This window comes from Cryptomeria japonica, chromosome 9 (assembly GCF_030272615.1).
Source record: "Cryptomeria japonica chromosome 9, Sugi_1.0, whole genome shotgun sequence".
Lineage (NCBI taxonomy): Eukaryota > Viridiplantae > Streptophyta > Pinopsida > Cupressales > Cupressaceae > Cryptomeria > Cryptomeria japonica.
In genome coordinates, this window is record NC_081413.1 from 734,050,849 (window position 1) to 734,069,206 (window position 18,358).

General features: G+C 37.0%; 1 long non-coding RNA gene across 1 annotated transcript in view; it reads right to left on the reverse strand.

Annotated features, from left to right (window-relative positions):
- Positions 1-18,358, reverse strand: part of LOC131038695 (uncharacterized) — a 111,286-nt gene that overhangs the window by 13,017 nt on the left and 79,911 nt on the right. Inside the window, exon 4 of the long non-coding RNA XR_009104540.2 lies at positions 2,354-2,465. This is a non-coding gene — a long non-coding RNA (uncharacterized LOC131038695). The remainder of the gene's footprint in view (positions 1-2,353; positions 2,466-18,358) is intronic.

The following is an 18,358-nucleotide window of genomic DNA, read 5'->3' on the forward strand; positions in this document are numbered from 1 at the left end:
GTAAAGTACTCATTTACACGAGTTTTCTTCTATGTTCTTAATTCTTAAGAAATCAAATTTTTAAATGCTTACCCGAACGGGCATGAAAAAGAGACCCGGAGGAGGCATTGTGAACAAATTCAATATAAACAATTTCTCAACTTCGAAAAATGATTACGAGTTTGAATGAATGATATGTACGAATGCTTAGAGAAAGAATTGGATCTATGCACTTGAAAAAAATCACTTACAAATACACATACAACACCATCACACCTTACCGAAGAATATACAAAAGAGAAAAGCCAAAAAGCAACAGTTATTATCAAATCAGCTATATCTATAATTAAATTTGGCATTATTCAAAAATTGATATTTTAAAAAATTGAATGTAAAAGAACTCTACTTCGACAAAAACAAGGGCCTAAAAACACATGTATATCAAAGGAAAAGAAAAGAGACTTGCATTGATTGACTTCAGAATCGCTCCAAACCCCACGGGGTATTCATTTGTTCTGAACTCAACCTATACGTGACCAAATTTACAAAACAAATGAATTTTACAAGCCTAATCAAAATTTTGTTCATTCTCGATCCAGTTTACGTTTAACAAAAGATTTAATTCCTTTGTTCTTATTTATGTCAATAAGCGCATGAATCATGTGTCTTAAAATTTAATCTATATGCACAAGATATGGGAGTCACTGATATAACCAAAAATGATTAAGAGAATCATGGCTGAGAGAGAAGCCATTGATATAACCAAAAATGATTCTCCAAAAATGATTAAGAGAATCATGTCTGAGAGAGAAGCCATTGCCTATGCAGCACCCAAAGATTTATCATTTGATCCTGTTTTTTAAATAATTAAAAATTAAAATACAATTGAATTTTTTTTTCAACTAATTATTAAATACATTCAATGGTAAATTTTGAGTGCTGGATAGACGTTGCCGAGAGAGAAGGCATAATATTTGGAAATATTTGGGATGCACAAGTAAATATAAGTCACTGATATAACCAAAAATGATTCTCCGTCCGAGAAGGCATAATATTTGGGATGCACATTTGTTTTGTTGCTTCAATAGACTTTCTTTTATAGAAATGATATAGATGTAATATACTTCAGCAATTGGCTAGAAAACCATAAACAGAGAAAAACAAACAGAAAATAGATATCATAATTCAGCTATAGTCTAAGTATCTGACAGGCATAATATTTGGGATGCACATTTGGTTTGTTGCTTCTATAATATTTGGGATGCACATTTGTTTTGTTGCTTCAATAGACTTTCTTGTATAGAAATGATATAGATGTAATATACTTCAGCAATTGGCTAGAAAACCATAAACAGAGAAAAACAAACAGAAAATAGATATCATAATTCAGCTATAGTCTAAGTATCGGACAAGTTGGGCATCAATTGATATTTTCAATCTTGGGTTAAATAAGTTATTTGGGACTGGCAAAATAAAGGCACCTGTCCATATCAACTTCAGAATGCTCAAAACCTCACTATTAATATATCCTCTTATTCTCCACCCAATATGTGACCAAACTTTGAATCCATAGCATAGCATTTTACAATAGTGTAATTAAATACTTCCTCATTTTGTCTCCAGATCCAGCATTTTTGACATTAATATAATTCCCTTCCTTCTTGCATTCTGACGTTTGCACATGCATGCCCTATGCTTGAAAATATATCCTCTTATTCTCCACCCAATATGTGACCAAACTTTGAATCCATAGCATAGCATTTTACAGTAGTGTAATTAAATACTTCCTCATTTTGTCTCCAGATCCAGTATTTTTGACATTAATATAATTCCCTTCCTTCTTGCATTCTGACGTTAGCACATGCATGCCCTATGCTTGAAACATATATTGTCACATAATCAATAAACACAAGATTTCACAAAAACGCTTAACAGGTAAAAACAGAACAAGTGCTGTAAAGAAAAGTTGAATCTTTGTGATGCATGGTTATTTTCCATTTACCATTAGGAAATAATATGTATACAATACCCTTCGAAATCCACTAAAGAATTTATAGAGGGTAAAAAAGCAAGGAAGGAAAAAGTTAATGCTACCACCAAAGCAAACTATAAATATAGCACAATTTAAGGTTTCTTAAAGAATAGAATTTTGAAGGGAGTTATGGTTTTGTGAAATAAGGAGATTGATTGTTTGGGCTTGACAAAACCAGACATGAAATTCTAGTTTGTTGCAATGCTCGTAACCTTAACCTTCATAACAATTTTTAACCAACCTAATTTGTATATGCCCCAGTATTAAACTAATAAGACAGTATCACAAGACTACAAATTTTTTTATTTTTTTCAGAAACAAAGCAAGATAATGCAAACTTACTTGCTACCGAGTCTCCACCCATATATTTCACCACACCGAGTAGATATCGCTTCCTCCTCTTTTTACTTGTTAGTATACCCTTTTATCCATCTGAATCTCATTCACACAAGCCCTATACACATTTGAATCGCAAAATTGGTTAACCAGTATATCTGAAACATAAAATAGCCCACGCCATTTATAAGAATTACAAATGGCCTTATACATATTTATCTAAATCATAAAATGATACACATTAATCTGCATCGCATACGACCTATACCCGTTTATCCAAATCATAGAACCCATTGATCCGAATCACGCATGGCTTATATCAATATCCAAATCACAAAATGTTCTGCACCTGTTAATATTTATGATAAAATCAAAATCACGATATTATTTGTCTAAATAATATAAGTCCCAAACCTATATATCTCCATCGCATATGTAACATACCCATATATCCCTATCGCATATGTCCCATGCCCATTGATGTAATTTGAATCAGAAAATGGCATATACCCATAGCCGTTTATCTTAAAGGCAAAATGGTCAATGCCCATTAGCCTGAACCATACAATTGTCAATATCCATTTATCAAAACCTTATACAACCAACACCAATTTATCTGAATCGCATATGGCCAGTATCTTCTGATCTCAATCACATATGCCCTAATTTGAAATCGATGAGCACAGGCATTATACAATAGCGAAGTCAAAAATATAACACCAGTTTTTTTGCCCTTGCCATGCCAATCCATTTCCCAAAGGCTGAGTTGTGTTGTCTCTCAGCCTTCTGTTTTCCAACACACCCGCCTAAAATATTCAAAATAAAGTTAGCGCCGAACAGTGATTTCCTTACTAATTATTGGTTGTTTTTAAATTAGTATTTCCAATAAATAAAAACCAAAGCAGGTTTCTAACACTAAAGAAACAAACCATTCTAATTTTAAATGAGTTTCTAGGGAAAAAATTTAGCGGATTTCTATTAACAAATAACAAAATTGGATTTCACAATTTTACTAGATTATTTATTCATCTTAAATATGTAATTATACTAACATTGAAAAGTTTTATGAAAATAGATTATTTTAATAGTTTGTTTATGACACAAGATTTATTAGTTTAAACTATTCCAACTAAACAAGTAGATAACTAAATAAATGACACAAATTTATTTTATTTCTGAAATTAACTAGTATGGAACTTCTAATAAATAGTAATAGCAAGATTTATTAGTACTTGCCATTAGGCTAGTATTATTGGAGCTAGTACTATTGCAATAGTTGCACTCAATTTTGGTTAACTCGTTATTATTCAATTGTGTTTTCACCAATTAAAACTATGCATGATTTTTAAGTTTCTAAATTATAGAAATTATATTTCTCCATTTAATTGGCTAAAACTTTTACATCTTATTACCGATTTCAAGATCCACTATCTAAAGGAATTTTTTTAGGCAAAATTTTCGGTACATTAACACAATCTTTATAGTATGTTTAAATTTTGTTTTCAAATTTAATTTACACATCAAATAAACAAATATTTAACAAATTACTAGAATCTAGATTTTTTAAATTTTTATATTATATAAATAAATAAACATATATATAATATAAAATTTGTTTGTAATATTATTACAATGAATTAACATTATTGATCGTAAATAACATATAGCACAAAGTATGCGACATGAGAAAGGTTCAAAGAAATCGCAATTTTATAAACCCTAACAACAGGGCGAATGGTTTGGATCAACAAAATCCCCCTGCTCAAGCAAGGAAAATGGGGTATTGTAACAATATTGCTCCCCCTCCCATTGCAATAGGTTCGAATCGGATTCCTATAGGCAAAAACACAGCACACCCTAACTTGGGGGTCGAAGCTCACAAGCCTCAATGGGTATTTCATAATGGCGATTGGGTTGATATGTGTGCCAATTCGCATGAGGGTTTCAGGCAGCAAAATGCTGACAACACCATGCCTAAGCAACCTCAATCTGAATGGCAGCAAGTTATTTTTATAAGCGCCAAGAAATTGTAGAGGCAATACCAACAATCGGCTTCAAATTTCGGACCTAAGGGCTTCTCATGAGCTACCAAACCTCCAGGTAGCCCGAATGCGAGGCCAAACGGCGTGCCAAGGCATGAGCAATCGCAAAATAATATGAGGAGGCAAAGACTAATTCACGCAGAGAATGGAAGCATTAAGAAAAACTCTACTAATTATCAGGCTCCTCAAGCAAGACCGAGGCCTCCAAATCAGGCAAACCCTAAAAGAAATCAGGCGCCTCAAACAAGACCGAGGCCATCTAATCAGAATAATACCAATGATAAGATTGGCAGCCCTGGTAGCAACCCAAAAAGGGATGGAAATAGCATGGTCTTCATATTATATGACAAAGTTATGCAACCCCACTAGAATCAATGTAAAAAATTTGAGGGTTTTGCCAAACGGCTTGGCAAGGTAAGCACATTTGGGACATAGCAAATTGGTGGGAACAGGCATATGCCAGACAGGTAAGTATCACTATCCTTCCGAATGATTTTCTTTTCATTCTCTGTAATAGCGAAATGTTAAACAAGGATTTATTATTTGGGCATCCGATCATTTTTAATGGTTTTAATTTTTGGTTTCTGGATTGGCAAAGAAACTTTGATCCCTTTGCTTCTAAATGCACGAGTAACCCTAGATGGATCAGTATTTCATACCTGCCAGTAGAATACTTACATTTTGACTCTCTATCTGAAATTGGCAATGCTCGGCACGTTTATTGGTGTTGATGGCAACTATCAAACCTCTACAGAGGTGAAATTGTTAATTGATATGGACATCAATAAGCGATGTCCAGAACCACTGGAATTAACCAAATCTATAGAGGCCTATAATATTTGGGCAAACTTCTATGAGGGGTCGTTGCCTATGAATGTTATGACACACAATCCATTTAATAATTCCCCTCAGATTAATTCGCCTAGCCAAGAGAAAAACATCAATTTCTCTTTCAGACAGGGGTTGGGGGGATTTTATTTAGAATATGTTGAGTCTATCATCACTGAAATTGTAGATAATAGCAGTCTGGTGAAGCCTCTGGTGGAAGAGATCACGAAGAGCCCGATTATGCCTCAGCCCAATACCTTTCCTTCATCTTCTCCAATTTTGGAGCAGGATGGGCCGAAGGATATTCAATTGGATGATCAGTGTGCCCTAGAGGAAGGGGAGTTTAATGTATCAGAGGAGGAGCAGATCCCATGTGAGCTCGAAGAGACTTATAATCGGATGGGCTTTAACCAATTGTTTGATGAGGATGAGTAGTCTGAGGATGAGGAATCAAAAGAAATGGCAATGGAAAAAAAGAAACTTATTGAGGTCATTCTACAGATGGATGCACAGGAGGAATTTGAGGGGGATCTTCCACCCCCGAATGAAAGTGAGTTGGTGGGAGGTTTTTATACTAAAATGGGATTAGATCAAGACTATCCCAACAAGGATACTCCAGAATGTGGGAAAGTGGGCAAAAGGAGAGGTAGGAAATCTCTGAATGAGCTAAGAACTTTGGTTGGGGCTGCTGACGATCAAACTAAAATCACTGCACTTTTTAATGTTGGGAAGGGGAAGAAGCTTCCCACCGTCCAATGAAAGTCACATCATGGAATGCTAGAGGCCTTAACGCTCCTAACAAATAGCGTTTACTGAAACGCTATCTGACAACCTTTGGATTAGAAATTATAATGCTTCAAGAGACTAAATTAAAAGAATTTGATTGGGACATACTTAAACGAAAATTAGGCATTTGGAGGGCGGCTCCGATCAGTGTGGACAGGTTTGCAGGGGGTCTTGCAATATTATTGGATCCTAGAAAGGTCAAATATGAAGAAACTATAAAAAAAATCGATAGCAAGATGGATGGGTAAAAAGCATCTGCAACTCTATTTGTTTTTTCATATGGACCCATCAATACTACTAGTAAGAGGGAAACATGGAATGAAATTGAAGTATTCATGACAACAAACTCTGACAAAACCTATTTCTTAGGGGGAGACTTTAACATAGTCAGAGATATGACAGAAAAATGGGGGGTGCACGAACATAAACAATAGCCCAAAGAGAATTCAATGAATGGATCAATAGTAATAACATGATAGATGTCAAAATGACCAATGAGAAATTCACTTGGAACAACAATAGATTGGGAAATGAGTATGTCGCTGAAAAATTAGATCGGTTCTTATTTAAAGGTGATTTGATAAACTTCAGTAATGCCTTTAGCTCAATTATCCTTACCTCCTCAGGATCAGATCATTTTCCCATTTCCTTGATAATTGAAGAGGCTAAACCAAAGAGGTGTCCATTTAAATTCGAAAGAATGTGTTTGCAGGATCCAAGCCTCATAGGGCAAATTAAACAATGGTGGAAAGAAGAGCAAGTAATAGGGCCAAATATTGTTTGCTTCATAACCAAACTAAAAAGAATAAAATAGAGATTATTAACTTGGAAAAAGGAACACTTAAAGAACATTTTCCAAGAAAAAATTAACTTGGAAGAAAATCTGAACAAACTAAACGAGGTAATTATCAGGTCAGGAAAGAATAACAACACATTCTTAATAGAAAAAGAACTATTGCATAAATATGATGACATTCTTACAAAGGAAGAAATATTCTAGAAACAAAAATCCAGAGAACAATGGCTCAGTGACAATGATAATAACACAAAGTTCTTTCACAACAGCCCAAAGGTAAGGAGATGCATTGATAGAGTTCATAGAATTAAAAATCCTTAAGGTAACTTGGTAGAAGACCTTAAGGATATAGCAAGGGAAATAGTAACATACTTTCAAAATATTTTAAATAATTGGGAATCAGCAAACCTAGATGCTAAAAGGAAAATGTTGTCTAGCATCCCTAACATTATAAAAGAAGAGCAAAATAGAATGTTAACAAGCAAATTCACTATAGAGGAAATCAAAACTGTAGTATTTCAACTTCACCCTAAGACATCCCCTGCTCTGGATGGGTTCCCAACAGGTTTCTTTCAACATTGTTGGTCCTTCATGGGGTTGGATATTTGGGAAGCAGTGGAAAATATGAGGAACTCAGGTAGGATATTAAATGAGATTAATAACACATTTATAGCATTAATTCCAAAAAAAGAGAATGTTGAGGATATGGATGATTTCAAGCCCATATCTCTATGTAATACAATATACAAAATTTTGTCTAAAGCCCTAGCTAATAGACTTAAAAACATTTAACCCTATATCATTTTTTAAGAACAAACAAGGTTCGTTTGTGGGAGATCCATTACTGATGGAGTAGTTATTGCTCATGAAGTAATACATTCAGTTCAAAAGATTAAAGAACCTAGCATGTTGATTAAACTAGATATTAAAAAAGCCTATGGCAACGTTGACTACAAATTCTTGTGTAAGTGTATGGAGGCATTTGGCTTTGCCAAACAATACATAAATCTTATCTTTAGCTGGGTTTCTAGCCCCAGAATTTCCTTGTTAGTTAATGGCACCCCAGAAGGATATTTTGATATATCCAGAGTATTGAGGCAAGGTTATCTCCTTTCTTATTCATAATAATGGCAGAAGCTTTTGGCAGATCAATAAATTCTCTACAATCTAGGGGTGGCGTTATAGGTATAAAAGTGACTGAAAGAGTGGAGAACATCACATGTCAGCAATTTGTTGATGACACGATGCTCCTTGGGGTTAGCACCAATGAGGAGGCCAAAACCTTCAAGACCTTGCTACTGGGCTGCTCTAAAGCCTTTGGACATGTGGTTAACGTGAACAAGTCAGAAATATTATTTATTAATACTAAAAGAAAAGATGAGAGAATTTGTAGAATCTTAGCACACAAGAAAGGGTCATTCCCATGTAAATAGTTGGGGCTCCCTCTGGATAAAGGTACTAGGGTAAGTAAATTATGGGATTCTATCAAATCTAAAATAGAACAAAGAATTGGTTCCTGGAAAGGGCGGTGGCTTTCTAATGCAGGCAGGGCTACCATGATTAAAGCAGTCTTATCAGGTATCCCTGTTTAACAATTGTCATGAATTCCTCTGGCCCAACGAGAAAAAGCAAAATTGGAAAGAATACTCAGAAGATTCTTTTGGCAAGGCCCCACAGATGATAAGAAGTTGGCCATTATTAGTTGGGATAAAATATGTAGGCCCAAAGATAGAGGAGGGGTTGGAATCAGGCACCTAGGTTGGCAGAGTTTAGCATTAGGGGCAAAACTAATTTGGCGTATGTACATGGAATCAAATAAGAAGTGGGTAAAAATCCTGCAAAGAAAATATTAACTAATACGGATCCAAGCTACATCTTTAGGACTCAAAGCCCACCTAAAGGATCCAAGGTCTGGAACTTCATGTTAGACTGCAGGCAACTTATTCTAGACAAAATCACCTGGGATGTTGCAGATGGCAGCAAAGTGAAATTCTGGAGTGATTCATGGGGGGGTTATCCTGCCTTGGATAAAACCAATATTAGTCCTAGAATTAAAGAAGTCTTGACAAGGGCTTGGGGTATATATTTAAAGGACTACATAAAGATCCCAAATGGTGTTCCAATCTTTGGTTAGGAAGGGAAGAATGGTAACGATACTCTTCTTTCAGAAACTGAGAAAAGAGAATTTAAAGAAGCATTGTTACAAAGGCATATTAACATTAAGGGAGGAGAAGATATGATTGTTTGGGCAGGGTCAAATACTGGTTCATACAAGACCAAGGAGGGATATGAAGAGATCATTAAAACATCAAACTGGAATCATACTGACCTACCCATTCATCTTTGTTGGGATAAAGTCTGTCTTCCAAAAGCTAGCATGTTCCTCTGGGCAGCTGTGCAAAATAGAATTTTGACAACAAAATGGTTCTGAAAGATAGGTAATGTTTATCCCTCAAGATGCAAACTATGTGAATCTAGTGAGGAAACAGTAAATCACTTATTGCTAGGCTGTCAGTATGCATCAAAATGTTGGGAATGGTTGAGAAATAAATTGCAATGGACTTCTACTCCCTCCAACTGTCTATTATCTTATATGAAGAGTTGGACATTACTGCATAAGAGAAGTTTGTATAAGGACTTATGGAAAATATCTCCATCAGCAATAGTTTAGGAGATTGCGAAGAATCTTCCAAGGAAAGAGAATGGAGCCGAAATAGCTATGCAATAAAATAGAAGCAGTGATAATTGAGACCACTAACAATAGACTTAGAAAGGGCAATCTAAAGGATTGCTCATTTTCAATATGGGATAGTGAAATGAGAAAAAATTGGTTCGGTCTAATCATCCCACCACATTATGGTGTGGGGGGTACAACTACTCAAATACTGCTTGAGAGAAATGTAAATGGTCAAAACCAGAGTTCGATGGTTTAAACTTAATTTTGACGGAGCATCCATAGGCAATCCGGGAACAACAAGGATTGGATGCATAATCCGTCATTGGGGTGGATCCACATGTACTACATTGGGCAAACCTATTGGTAAGACTACTAATAACTTAGCAGAAATGGAGGCCCTAGTAGAGTGCCTCCTCAATAGAGCATTAGGTATTAAAAAATTGTCCATTGAAGGGGATTCGCACATTATCATTAACGCTATCAAAACGAAAAATTCACCTAAGTGGAAACCTAACTCTTTACTAGAAAGAGCAAACAATCTTATTAATCTCTTCAAAGCCACAACAATCAACCATATATATCGAGAGGGTAATAGAGAGGTTGATAGGTTGGCTAATTTAGGAGCGGGTGGACATTACATTGAAAGAATAGGGGATTAGGTATATTGGATTGAGAATCCAGAGCCCAATTAATTAATAAAGCAAGATGAGCTAGGGTCGATCTTAGATACATTAAAATATACAAATCTAAGACTCAAAGTTAAACTTTGGGCACTTTTATTAAGATCACAATAACTAAGTTGGAGGGGCCACATAACATTATGAAGTATTTTTTTTTATATTGCATATAAGGAGTTAACCGTTACAAAAAAAAATTGTCATTACCAGTATCTTACTGACTCCAACTGATTGTACATATGGATCGCTGATCCAAAGAACCTAAAGATGTCTATAAACAAAACTATACAAAACTATACAAGATTATGCATATATTTGTAATGAACTCGAGAAGCCAGATCACATGGGTGAGGTAATGGACTGGAGAAGTCAAATCACGTTTGCTCTTGGTCCTGAAAGGCCTCCATCCACATCATCCACCCAAGAGAGCCTTCCATCCACATGGCCTGCTTACCCTCGAGTAGAGTTGACTAAGCATTTGTATGTGTTCCTTTACTGGGTCTCTAATTTTCCCAATCTCCAGCCCAAGGCTCTCCATTGCTCGATCAACAGACTGGTGTTTTACTGCAGCCTGCCTTCACTTGTACCCATTCTCCAATTCATGCAAGAACATCTTGGCTTGTCCCTCTTTCAGGAATCTAATGAATTTGTTCTTCTCAATGTTCATCGTGACAACCACCTGCAAAAAAATACGATGAAGAGTGAGTCCACGAAATGACTCAGTAAGGGCCCTAGCGTTACCTTGGTACTTATCTTCATTTCTAATTCTCCATATATACCATAAGATTTCAGTGGATAGAATATGCCAAAATAGGTTAGTATCCGTTTTCAAGCCCTTAATATACCAAGTGAGAACATCTACAATAGGAATCTGATTAGGAATAGAGATATCAAACAAGAAGCAAATTTCTCTAGCAATATTACAGTCAAAGAAAATGTGCCTAACAGACTCAGGTATTCTACACACATTGCATATATCACTATTACTATGATCTTTTTTGAATGGCAGCCTGTTAATAAACATCAACCATTTAAAACATTTTTTCTTGGGTGTAATGGGGCTGCTCCATAGCTGCGAGAATATCTTCTGTCACTATTTCACAGAGAGGTCTGCATACCACAGAGTATTAGCATACATTATAATAGATTCATCATAAGTTCGAGTATTATAAACAGTAAAAGCTTTGATATTGGACACAGAAATATTATTATTCCACAGAAGATCAAAACATCTTTCATTATTTATCTTGCAGTTCTTAGGTAGATGCAGTTCGGTACAGGCATGTTTCATCATATTGTAGGTTCTCTTTTGGGATTCCTGCAGATTATATCTATCTCTAAGGGTATCCCAGCTAATAAGTCTATCGTTCTCAATAATGTCTTTAAAGCAACGAATGCCTTTAATGGCCCAGGATTTAATAGAGCACCCTTGAGTTAGCGCAAGAGGTTTAGACGAGTGGAGAAGGTTCCACCAGATAGACCTTTCCCCATGGACATGGTCATTGTTGCTGGCCCTACTATTGGTGATGAAAGGTCTAATACTTTCCCAGGCTTTCCAAATAGACTTAAAGACACTTGAACCTTGCACTGAGACTGCAAATCCTCCAACCACTAGGTCACAAAAGGGTAGAGATTTCTAGGACTTAGCCTTCTTAGGAACAACTCTCATGATGTTGTTTCTTACCAAAATTTTCCATGGTTCATTGCCATCAAATGCCTGAAAGAGCCATTTTGCAGCAAGAGCAACCCCTTGTATTCTCAGGTCTTTTAAGCTGAGCCCTCCCAGACTTTTCTCTATGTGGCACCATCTCCATTTAACAGAGTGTATCTTTTTGGTTCCTTTCTTGTTAGACCACAAGAAGTTCCTAATAGCTTTTTGTATTTCCAGGATTTGATAGTTGGAGAACATCCAAATAGAGGAGTAGTAAATGTTGTATGAGGATAGAAGTTTTTGACAAACTTGCACTCTACCAGTAAGCGAAAGATACCTATTATTCCATTTATTGAGCTTCTTTTCAATTTTGCCTCTAACCCATATCCACATCTCCTTGAGAGAGGGGGAGATGGCGAAGGGAATCCCCAAGTATCTCACAATCTTATTAGGCCCACCCCATTGGTATCCAAAATGGTGTGACCAATCCGGAGGCTCCTCTTTCCACCCAAGCAGGTTAGATTTAGCCTGAGAGATTTTTTGCCCCTGAAATCTCACCAAAGAACTTAATTTTGCACTCCAAGGCTTCCATGTTTTGTTTGGTGAGTTCTACAAAACGTGCAATCATCAACAAATTGGGTATTAATCAGTTCAGACCCATCAGGAAGCTTAACACCGCCTACTTTAGGGGATATGGTGTAGTCTCTTAAAATATAGTATAGGGTATCAAAGGCTATAACAAATAGCTCAGGGGCAAGAGGGCAACCCTGTCTAATAGACCTTCCGAGTTTAATAACCTGAGTGAGAGACCCATTAATCTCTACCTGTGCAGACGCATCTTTAAGGAGAATCTTCACCCACTTATAGAATTCCACAGGAAATCCAAAGGCTTCTAGCATCATCAATATAAACTCCCATTCAACCCTGTCATAGGCCTTCTCAAAATCTAAAAGAAACATGGCCACATTTTGTCCTGATACATTTGCCCAGTCCATCGCCTCCCAGCTGGTAATTAGATTTTCCAGTATGAATCTTCCCTTTATGGACCTTGTTTGAGTGGGACAGATGAATTTGGGCAGCACATTCTCTAACCTGAGTGCAAGAGCCTTGGCCAAAATTTTATAGGACACATTGAGGAGAGTAATGGGTCTCCAATTTTTTATGAGTGCCTTGTCCCCATCTTTGGGTAATAGCTTAATAGTCCCTTTATTAATCAATTCTCCTAGAGAACCACTCTCATAAGCCTCTGCATATAGTTCCTGGAGATCTTGGCAGATCCACTCCTCATTAGCTATATAAAACTCAACAGGCAGTCTGTCTGGGCCCGGAGCCTTGTCATTGTTCGGGTTTCTAATGACATTTTTAATCTCACCCACAAAGATGGTTTCCTTCAATGCTTGTGAGTCCTCCATAGTAATCCTACTAGGAATAATTGTTCTGCATTTCTCTTTGGCTTCCTGTGACTTAGGGGAGTCTTATGAGGAGAAGAGTCCTTTGTAGAACACGGCAAAACACCTCTTTAATTTCTTCTAAATCCACTAACTCTTTGTTGTCTACCCAAATCCTATCAATCTTTTCTCTAGATTGCTTCTACTTTATAGCATATTGAAAAAAAAATTAGATCCTTTGTCCCCAAATTGCATCCATTGACTTCGAGCCTTGATCATTGCACCTCTGATCTTAACCTGTTGATGTTTCCTCAGAGCATCCCTCGCCTGAGCAACATTGTCAATAATTCTACCTTGCTCGTGTTGTTCTAGACATCAACCTCACGTCAGTACAATTCATCAGCAAGTGTTTTCTCCTGCGATCTATAGTCTTTAGCTTTTTTTTGTCCACTAGTCTGCAATAGGGTCTGCCAGCTCTTAACATTTTGGTTCCATCTGTTTACATGAGATTTCAATTCCTTATTTCCTTTGTTGAATAATCTAATAATTTTTATGGTGACTAGCACATCCAGATTCTTAAGGAGATGGGTGTTGAGGATGAATTTATCTCCTTCTTTCCCTTGCTTTGCTAGAGCATCTCTGAACCTAATAAGGGAAATCACAGGGTGATGGTCAAAGAGTGAAGCCGACCATACTCTCACAGCATTACCCTGATTGTCTGCTATGAAGGAGAATTGTTCTCTATTCGCATAAAACCTATCCAGTCTACAATATATTCTATGCTTTTAGCTCTGATAATTGCACCATGTGAACCAAATTCCTTTAGCATTCTTCTTGTTACCAAGTAGCGGGTCAAAGAGTTTCCTGCAATTCTTCATTCTTTCCCAATGTAGTTTCTCCACTCCCTTCCATTCCATAGCTACACCACCACATTTATCCTCATGACTTTCAACCATGTTGAAGTCTCCCCCAATAACCCACGAAATATCAAGGAGGGAGGCAATCCAATCCCATAATTCGGCCATTTCCCAATAGTCATTGGCAGCATATATTGAGCACACGCCAATGACAGTTTTATTAATGTCCAAAGAGGCCCACACTGCTCTATTACACGGTGAGCACCTCTGGTTAACAATGTGATCTTTCCACTTGGAGTTGATGAGAAGCCCACCTCCCCCTCTTCCTTTATCATGGTCTGAACAAATCTTAATAGTCTTTCCAAATGAATTCTAGATTGACCTCCAAGGTAAATTTGATCGCTTCTAATTCTTGTAACATGACAACATCCGCATCTTTGTGCTGGGTAACAAACCTCCTAACTATCTGCTTCCTGTCTGGTGACTCCAGACCTCTAATATTCCAAGAGATGCACTTCATCATAACTAAATGGGAGTTTTTATTCTTTAGCAGCCTTGAAACTGTTAAAACACTTGGGGATATCTTTCTTTTCTTCAGTTTTCCTTCTATACGAAGATCCCTTGTTCTTGGAGCCCAGTGGTCTACCTCTCCTCCTTTTGGGTATAACCTGAGTGCTCTCACTATCAGTCATCCACTCCCCTTCTTCACCGTTGAACTACTCATTTTGAGAGTCATCCTCGAAATCAGGATCCTTATTGGGACCCAACTGACTGGGGGCCTCTCCACTCTCACAACAAGGTCTGAGAGCCTTCAAGCTATTACAACTACCTAGGGTTTCATCTTCCAGAGATAAAGGCTTACCAAGCCCGACATCACCATTATTAGGGTCAAAAACAATGACCTCAATCACACAGTTACCTTCAATTTCAACAAACTTCTTGGGGGGAAGGGAGATGATCGTTTCAGGAGTAGATTTTATAAGAGAGGGGTCTCTTATTGCGATATTAGGGACACAAGTTAAGGCAAGCTCATAGGAGACATCCATATCTGCACAGACTTCTTATGAGTAGCCTTAAAGCTCAATGTCCCACTAGGGCTCCCTCCCTTATCACAATCACTCCTGACAGCGTCCCCCTCTTCGAAGTTCTCAGCTATGGATCTAACAAGGGCGAAGGTTGCATTCGAATTCGAGAATCTCCTTTCTGGGGAGATCTCTTGCATGTCATCTTCCATAGGCGAATCCAAATTGCTCATCACAGATGTTTTAGCCTCTCTATGTTTAAAATTTTTAGGGTTAGCCGCTCTAATTTTCTCTAGAGCCAATTGTTGGGCGTTTTTCCTTCTCCTTTTTCTAGGGTGTTTTCCAACCATCTGAAAACCATCCTGCTAATCTTCACTCATTTGTTTCAAGGCTTCCGAAATTGCAGAATGGGAGGCAGGGACCTCATTGTGGGGACCTCATTGGGGTTCCCACTATTAGCAATTTTGACAGGATCAGGGGATACATTGCCCTCTCCATTAATAGCTCTATTGATCTTTTTACTAAGGGAGTCAAGTTTAACAATGATCGGAGCATGGTTTTTGTGGACAGGTGGAGAGACATTAGCATCATCATGGGCCTTCTCCATTCCTTTATGCTTATTAACAATGGGGCAATTCTTTCGAATATGTCCCTCTTTTCTGCAGAGGAAGCACACATTGATTCCTCCGAGAATTTCAATGGGCCAAGACACAATTTCATTCCCTAAATCAATGTTTAACGAATTGGGAAGGTCTCGGCCATGGTTGATCGAAACCAAAACCCTAGCATCCAAGTGAGGTATAAGGGAGGCCGAATTATCCAACCGAATAGTCTTGCCAATAGGTTCATGCAATTGTGGTATGAATCTCCATAGCAACAGAGGAACATTCTTAACCAAAAGCCACCTAGGGCACGAAAGTGCCAAAATTTCTTCATTGACCGCTTTAGGATAACACCCTAGGGCTCGGAAGGTACATTTACCCACCGTCCAGTATTGTTTGCTAATGACTTCTAATTGAGCCTTGTGATCCTTGAAAAACACTACGAATAAACCTTTTTGAATTAATCTACAGAATGATATATGGTAACCGAAATTAATATTCCAGACATTTCTAAACCAGTCATCGAGAAATTTTTGGGCCAAACATTTATCTACATCAACAGCAGCAAAGAAAATAGGAGTATCTTTTAAACTACTCTTTTCCAAAGAAATTTCATTACACATTAATTCATTCGAAGTAATGGAGATGGAGCCCAAGATAGAGTTAGGGTCCTTACCTTCTCCATGGGAGCCGCCATTAGAGACACAAACCTAGCACCCTCTGCAATGGCGAAGGAAGGTTGATGGACGACGTCTCTGAAGGATTTCTTCTTTACATCTTCGACTCTCGATCTGTTGTTCATATTGGAGATGCCTCCGGACGAGCCCTCCAGAAATGCGCATTAACGCACACACGCAAAGAGGAGTGCGGGCGAGGGCAAGAAGGACAAGCGAGAACAAAACAGACTCAAAAAACAAGAAAAAATGCAAGAGAACTTGCCTACGTGGAGGAGGCCACCTGCACTCCCCCACGTCAGTGGCTATGACCCATGTAGCCTCATGTCAAACCCTAGGGGCGTGATGCAGATGCAGACGTGGTTGAAGAGCCTTCAATTCCAAATACCACATTATGAAGTATTGTCACCACCGCAACATGATTACAGAGGATAGTATGTAGGTTTATGAATAACAGTGAGACGACACATATTATGGTGCCGCATGTGATCATTATAGCATCATGGGTTAAAGGAAAACATAAGACACAGGATGGGGCATCCGGTAGCAATTCATGTTAGAATTCATGATTGTTGAATTCCCACAAGCCCAAATAATCATCTGCAAGAATACCTGTTACATACAAAGGAGAAATTGCACAACAAACGAGAATATTGAAGACAATAACAAGAACTGAATGCTTGATTGAATATTGCTTGATTTACAATTAAGGATATGTCATCGTTATAAAGAAATCTAATTCTAAAGATAGAAACCCTAAAAAGCAATTAATTATTAACATACCTAAGAGATGCATACATACTAAATGCCTAAAAATAAAAGCTCCTAAATTTAACTTAAATGAAAAAAGAAAAAAAGATGACTTAATTAATTAATCAATATGATTAACTTAATTAAGTAAATAAAACCTTTTACTCTAACAATTCAAACATGGAGCCTAAGATGGAGAACCCAGTCCAGACAGATAAGGACAGTATCATCGACCTAACAGTAATGAAAGAATGAAATCAGTTTCTGAAATATATGTTTTTGGTTTTCTGATATCTACAATCGTTAGATAAAGCTTTACTTAACTTAGTATTTTTAGATGCATATCGTAAGGACTCAATGGTTTTATTAGGGTTGGAAGGCTTGGGACTAATTCAGTAACAAGGATAGTGAAATATCTCTGACTCTGTTACGATTAATGGTTAATTTCAGACTGCATAATCTAATATATAAAGCTAATTAAGGTATAAGTGAAGGCATGTGGTGAGTTAGAATTTTAATTTCATTATGTTTAAGAAATAAGAAATATTTTATGGAGGCAGATTGCAGTTGAGCATAGATCGATATCATTATAGGTATGGATAGTTATGGATCAATCATCCATAGTTATACAAGTATCGGTCATTATCGTATTCAACTATTGCATTATGGTAAGAATTATATGTTCTTGGTTTGCGCTATTTGATTAACAACATTGCATGTTCTTCTATGGTTTTAAATCTAATTTCTAAAACCCAACTTACGAACCTGATATGTATAGAGATATACATATCTGGCATTGCAAACTTATATTTGACTATGTATGGACAGATTGGAGGTATCTGCCTATATGTAATCAGATGTAATTTGCAATGAGAGATATATACAGCTATATATGTATTGGGTCCATAGCAGTAAAAGGGGTCAAAGGTTATCTGTAATAAGCAGCTAGCATCAGTACATTTAATTTGGGAAGATGGTTGCAGGTTTTTATGGTATTTGTACTAACAAGCTAACAATGCTTTGAGACATGAGTGTTCAGTCTGCAGGTAAGAGGCTGAATTATTGCTTATCAGTTAAACAAACAGAAGCATCTCTAAAGGAAGAATCCGATTTTAGTGCTGCAATAATAAAATGAAACAAGGATGTAGAACCCTAGGAGTGTGTAATGTGGAAATGTAATCAAATGATTGATTTAATGCATAAATCATTAGAGGCATTAGAATTATGTCAACATTGGAAGCACATTGGTGTCTTATATGTA